The sequence below is a fragment of the Tupaia chinensis genome, unplaced genomic scaffold (genome assembly GCF_000334495.1).
Source record: "Tupaia chinensis unplaced genomic scaffold, TupChi_1.0 Scaffold150006_1, whole genome shotgun sequence".
NCBI lineage: Eukaryota > Metazoa > Chordata > Mammalia > Scandentia > Tupaiidae > Tupaia > Tupaia belangeri.
The window spans coordinates 3,801,765-3,808,575 of record NW_006209847.1 but is presented as its reverse complement, the minus strand read 5'-3'; the positions used below and the strand labels follow the sequence as shown (position 1 = coordinate 3,808,575).

Sequence of the window (6,811 nt, the reverse complement as noted above, 5' to 3'; positions counted from 1 at the left end):
TTGTTTCACACCCAGTGTGTAAGCCAGAAGGGCATGCTCACGGGTCTGCCCATTCTTGGAGATACCAGCCTCAAATTCTCCAACACCAGCAGCAACAATCAGGACAGCACAGTCAGCCTGAGATGTGCCTGCAGTCAAGGTTTTGATAAAGTCTCTGTGTCCTGGGGCATCAGCGGTAGTCACGTAATACTTGCTGGTCTCAAATTTCCACAGGGAGATATCAATGGTGATACCACGCTCACGTTCAGCTTTCAGTTTATCCAAGACCCAGGCGTATTTGAAGGAGCCCTTTCCCATCTCAGCAGCCTCCTTCTCAAATTTTTCAATGGTTCTTTTGTCGATCCCACCACATTTGTAGATCAGATGGTCAGTAGTGGACTTCCTGGAACCTACATGTCCAATGACAATGATGTTGATGTGAGTCTTCTCTTTTCCCATTTTGGCTTTGATTTAGCGGTGGTTTTCATGACACCTGTGTTCTGGCAGAAAACCTGTTGCAAAAAAAAAGAAAAAAAAAAAAAAGCCCTGGCTTTAAGTCTTAAGCAAACTTCTCTTAACATTTTTTGAGTTTAATCTACTAAAACTAAAACTCTTCTTGAAATTAAAAAATGCATTAAAATATCTATTTAATGACTGCAGTAGGCTATACAGCCCGGCTAGGTGCCACTTTATAGTATGTTCACTGTACTCACTGAGGTTTATGCCTAAAGTCAGACTTGTGTTCATAGATATGTATATGCAGCTGTGTTTGCTATTGAAAGTTTTTAGACTAATTAAGATTTTTTTTTCTTTTTTTAACAGAAAGCAAGAAACCACCCTCCAGGGGAGATGGCCACATCGCAATCCCTTCTCCTCCATTGTCCTCTCAGAATCTTGGGCATGCATGCACATGCGCCTGGCATGAGTTTAAGCCACCGGGTCTGGGACTCAAACCGTGGTCGACTACATGGGTGTCCAGCAACACAGCCATTACGTCAACTGCTGGTCCCACTAATTAAGATCTTTAGTGAATCAATAAAATGTGGGGGAAAAAAAGGTGTGGAAAACAACTGTAGATACCAAAGATGGTACGGGAGGAAGAATGGCAGAGAGTGAAAGGTAAGGAAATGGGGAAAGAAAAAATAAAGCAAAATATGTAAGAAACAAGAAATGGAAAATTATTTGTTGATGATAACATGTATGATAATATTCCTGCTTGAGCCAATATACAGGGTATTCTGGATGGAAAATCTCATTTTGTATACTGTATTATATCAGTGAATGAATGTAAATTAATTAATTAATTAATAAACATAAGAGATAATAAATTTAAATAAAGTAATTCTTTTTTTTTTTTTTTGAGGGGGTTTTGCTATAGGGCACGTGCGCTCGCCAGACAGACAAAGATATAGAGACAGAAAACGAGAAATCACCCCCCAGGGGGGATGGTCACACCACAATCCCTTCTCCTCCATTCTCCTCTCAGGATCTTGGGCACGCACGCACACGCACCTGGCATGAGTTTTAAGCCACCGGGTTCCGGACTTGAACCACGGTTGACTACATGGGAGTCCAGCAATGTAACCATTACACCATCTGCTGGTCTCCCTAGCAATTTTCTTAATATCCAAATTTTCCTGAGGCAATAGAAAAAGTTGTTGTCACTCTTTAATACTTTAGTGTAAGTGGATAATAACTTCACCTTCTACTAGGTAGAATACATAGGGCCATTGGGGAGCTGGTCATTTTTACTACAGATAGATGTGAAGTTTGACTTTAAGAAAGCCTTGGGGGGTTAGTAGGTGGTGTGGTGGTTAAGAGCACGGTCGACTACGTGGGAGTCCAGCGACATAGCCATTACGCTAACTGCTGGTTCCCCCAATAAAATAATTCTTAAAAAATAAAGAAACCAGTACTTGTTGAGTTGTTTTATAAGATCAAAGAAAATATATATAATTATATGAAAAGCTTATTAGTTCCTAATACAACTACATGGCCAGAATTATTCATATAACTCAAACTAAAATAACCTGTCAAGGGGTTGGCAGGTGGCTTGGTGGTTAAAAGCACTGGACTCCCACATGACTGACCAAGGTTCAAGTCCTGAACCTGAAGGCTTGCTTTCTCACTCCTTCCCCCTGACTAAACTGGAAACTAATAATAATAAATAAAGTTAAATAAAAATAATTCCTTTTAAAAAATAACCTATCACAATAGATTAAATGAAAAAGTAGATAGAGTTGATCTGTCTTCCATTACTGGACCACACAGTGAAGAGATTTTCAGAAGTATAAAATATTGCCTCTTGGGACCAGCAGATGGTGTAATGGTTATGTTGCTGGGCTCCCATGTAGTTGACTGCAGTTTGAGTCCTGCACCTGACAACTTAAAACTCACACCATGTGCATGTGCGTGCATGCCCAAGATCCTGAGAGAATGGAGGAGAAAGGATTGTGGCATGGCCATCCCCCTTGCAGGGTGATTACTCGCTTTCTATCTCTCTGTCTCTATCTTTCTGACAAACGCATGTGCCCTATGGCAAAAATCTCTCTTAAAAAAACTAACCAAACAAACAAACAAAAACAGGGGCCAGCAGGTGGCTTGGTGGTTAAGGGTGCTGGATTCCCACATGGCTGTCTGCGGTTCAAGTCCTGGACTTGGCAGCTTGCTTTCTCACTTTCTCACTCGCTCTTTCTCATTCTCATTTTGTCCTCTCGGGTCAAATTAAAATAACTAACTAAATAAATAAAATAAGGTTAAATAAAATACTTAATAAAACAAAAGCATAAACAAAAAATTGCTTCTTAATTTTTTTGTTTTGGAAAATATTATTATTATTATTAATTTTTTAGTTTTGTGTTCACTGCAGATAGAGAGAGGGAAAGTTAGAAAGCATCTCTGCAGGGAGTTGGCCACCCATAATCCCCTTTTCTACATTCGCCTGGGATTTGGAGCATGCATGCCCTGATACCCAGCATGTTCTTCAAGCTGTTGGATCCAAGACTCAAACCATGCAGTCAGTCATGTGGGAGCTAGCTAATTTTTTTTTTTAAGAATTATTTATTATATTCTTAAATGAGAATTAAGAGACTCAGAAAGAGAGAGGGAGAGAGAGTAAAAGTGAGAAAGCAAGCCATCAAGTTTGGGACTCAAACTGTGGTCAGCCATGTGGGAGTCCAGTTCCTTAACCACCATGCCACCTGCTATCCCCGGAATCCAGTCAGCCTAACCACCATGCCACTGGCTGGCCTTAGTTATTTTTTAATAAAATATGTTATCTACATGGAAAGTAGAGGCTTTATTATTTTTAAAGAGTTATTTTATTTAACTTTATTTATATACTTATTTTAATTTGACTGGAGAGGGACAGAGAGAAAGTGAGAAAGCAAGCTGCCAGGTCCAGGACTCAAACCACCATGTGGGAGTCCAACACCTTAACTACCATGCCACCTGCTGGCTCCAGTTTTATTATTATTTAACCTGAATTTATAACTACAGATTTAAAATTTTTATTAGTGTTGTGTCCAGCAGGTGGCATGGTGGTTAAAGGCACTGGACTCCCATATGGTCAATTGTGGTTTGAGTCCTGGACCTGGTGGCTTGCTGTCTCATTTTCTCTCAATCTCTTTCACTCTATCCCTCTCTAGTCAAATAAAAATAAAGTTAAATTAAAATAATAATTTTTTTCCTCAGTGTCAATTTCTAACATATTAAATATCAGTAGACATAACCCACATAAACTAGTCTCTAGGAGTCCACAATAATCTTTTTTTTTTCTTTTTTTGGAGAGGTTTTTGCTATAAGGCGCGCGTGCTCGCCAGCCAGCCAGAGGCAGAGAGACAGAAAGCGAGAAATCACCTCCCAGAGGGGATGACCACGCCGCAATCCCTTCTCCTCCATTCTCCTCTTGGGATCTTGGGCACGCACGTACACGCGCCCGGCGTGAGTTTAAGCCACCAGGTCCAGGACGCGAACCACGGTCGACTACGTGGGAACCCAGCGACATAGCCATTACGCTAACTGCTGGTTCCCAAAACCTAATTTGCTCTTTACAGGAGCTATAAAACACATTATCAGTAAAAGTCAAAGTACATGCAGCCATAATTTGGGGGATGGTCACGCCACAATCTCTTCTCCTCCATTCTCCTCTTGGGATCTTGGGCACGCACGCACACGCGCCCGGAGTGAGTTTTAAGCCACCGGGTCTGGGACATGAACCGCGGTCGACTACGTGGGAGTCCAGCGACATAGCCATTACGCTAACTGCTGGTTCCCCCAATAAAATAATTCTTAAAAAATAAAGAAACCAGTACTTGTTGAGTTGTTTTATAAGATCAAAGAAAATATATATAATTATATGAAAAGCTTATTAGTTCCTAATACAACTACATGGCCAGAATTATTCATATAACTCAAACTAAAATAACCTGTCAAGGGGTTGGCAGGTGGCTTGGTGGTTAAAAGCACTGGACTCCCACATGACTGACCAAGGTTCAAGTCCTGAACCTGAAGGCTTGCTTTCTCACTCCTTCCCCCTGACTAAACTGGAAACTAATAATAATAAATAAAGTTAAATAAAAATAATTCCTTTTAAAAAATAACCTATCACAATAGATTAAATGAAAAAGTAGATAGAGTTGATCTGTCTTCCATTACTGGACCACACAGTGAAGAGATTTTCAGAAGTATAAAATATTGCCTCTTGGGACCAGCAGATGGTGTAATGGTTATGTTGCTGGGCTCCCATGTAGTTGACTGCAGTTTGAGTCCTGCACCTGACAACTTAAAACTCACACCATGTGCATGTGCGTGCATGCCCAAGATCCTGAGAGAATGGAGGAGAAAGGATTGTGGCATGGCCATCCCCCTTGCAGGGTGATTACTCGCTTTCTATCTCTCTGTCTCTATCTTTCTGACAAACGCATGTGCCCTATGGCAAAAATCTCTCTTAAAAAAACTAACCAAACAAACAAACAAAAACAGGGGCCAGCAGGTGGCTTGGTGGTTAAGGGTGCTGGATTCCCACATGGCTGTCTGCGGTTCAAGTCCTGGACTTGGCAGCTTGCTTTCTCACTTTCTCACTCGCTCTTTCTCATTCTCATTTTGTCCTCTCGGGTCAAATTAAAATAACTAACTAAATAAATAAAATAAGGTTAAATAAAATACTTAATAAAACAAAAGCATAAACAAAAAATTGCTTCTTAATTTTTTTGTTTTGGAAAATATTATTATTATTATTAATTTTTTAGTTTTGTGTTCACTGCAGATAGAGAGAGGGAAAGTTAGAAAGCATCTCTGCAGGGAGTTGGCCACCCATAATCCCCTTTTCTACATTCGCCTGGGATTTGGAGCATGCATGCCCTGATACCCAGCATGTTCTTCAAGCTGTTGGATCCAAGACTCAAACCATGCAGTCAGTCATGTGGGAGCTAGCTAATTTTTTTTTTTAAGAATTATTTATTATATTCTTAAATGAGAATTAAGAGACTCAGAAAGAGAGAGGGAGAGAGAGTAAAAGTGAGAAAGCAAGCCATCAAGTTTGGGACTCAAACTGTGGTCAGCCATGTGGGAGTCCAGTTCCTTAACCACCATGCCACCTGCTATCCCCGGAATCCAGTCAGCCTAACCACCATGCCACTGGCTGGCCTTAGTTATTTTTTAATAAAATATGTTATCTACATGGAAAGTAGAGGCTTTATTATTTTTAAAGAGTTATTTTATTTAACTTTATTTATATACTTATTTTAATTTGACTGGAGAGGGACAGAGAGAAAGTGAGAAAGCAAGCTGCCAGGTCCAGGACTCAAACCACCATGTGGGAGTCCAACACCTTAACTACCATGCCACCTGCTGGCTCCAGTTTTATTATTATTTAACCTGAATTTATAACTACAGATTTAAAATTTTTATTAGTGTTGTGTCCAGCAGGTGGCATGGTGGTTAAAGGCACTGGACTCCCATATGGTCAATTGTGGTTTGAGTCCTGGACCTGGTGGCTTGCTGTCTCATTTTCTCTCAATCTCTTTCACTCTGTCCCTCTCTAGTCAAATAAAAATAAAGTTAAATTAAAATAATAATTTTTTTCCTCAGTGTCAATTTCTAACATATTAAATATCAGTAGACATAACCCACATAAACTAGTCTCTAGGAGTCCACAATAATCTTTTTTTTTTCTTTTTTTGGAGAGGTTTTTGCTATAAGGCGCGCGTGCTCGCCAGCCAGCCAGAGGCAGAGAGACAGAAAGCGAGAAATCACCTCCCAGAGGGGATGACCACGCCGCAATCCCTTCTCCTCCATTCTCCTCTTGGGATCTTGGGCACGCACGTACACGCGCCCGGCGTGAGTTTAAGCCACCAGGTCCAGGACGCGAACCACGGTCGACTACGTGGGAACCCAGCGACATAGCCATTACGCTAACCGCTGGTCCCCACAATAATCTTTAAGGATGAAAGGAGTCTCAGGTTGGGGCCAGCAGGCGGTGTAGTGGTTACGGTGCTGGGCTCCCACATGGTCAACTGAGGTTTGAGTTCTGGACCTGGCAGCTTGAAAATCATGCTGAGTGTGTGTGCATGTGTGCAAAATCCTGAGAAGAGACTGGTGGAGAAGGGATTGTAGTATGGCCATCCTCCCCGGGGGGTGGTTTCTCACTTTCTCTCTGTGTCTCTAGTGATGAGGGCTCATGGCCTACAGCAAAAAAACAAAAACAAAAACAAAAACAAACAAACAAACAAACAAACAAAAAACCCCACAAACCCCACAAAACAAAAAACTCTAAAAAAGTCTCAGGCTAAAGAGTTTGTGAACCATTGGTTTGAAGCCACTATTACAATCC

At 41.0% G+C, this 6,811-nt stretch overlaps 1 pseudogene; it reads right to left on the bottom strand.

The window, feature by feature from the left end:
• Positions 1-3: 3 nt before the first annotated feature.
• Positions 4-453, bottom strand: LOC114006752 (elongation factor 1-alpha 1 pseudogene; annotated as a pseudogene).
• Positions 454-6,811: the final 6,358 nt, after the last annotated feature.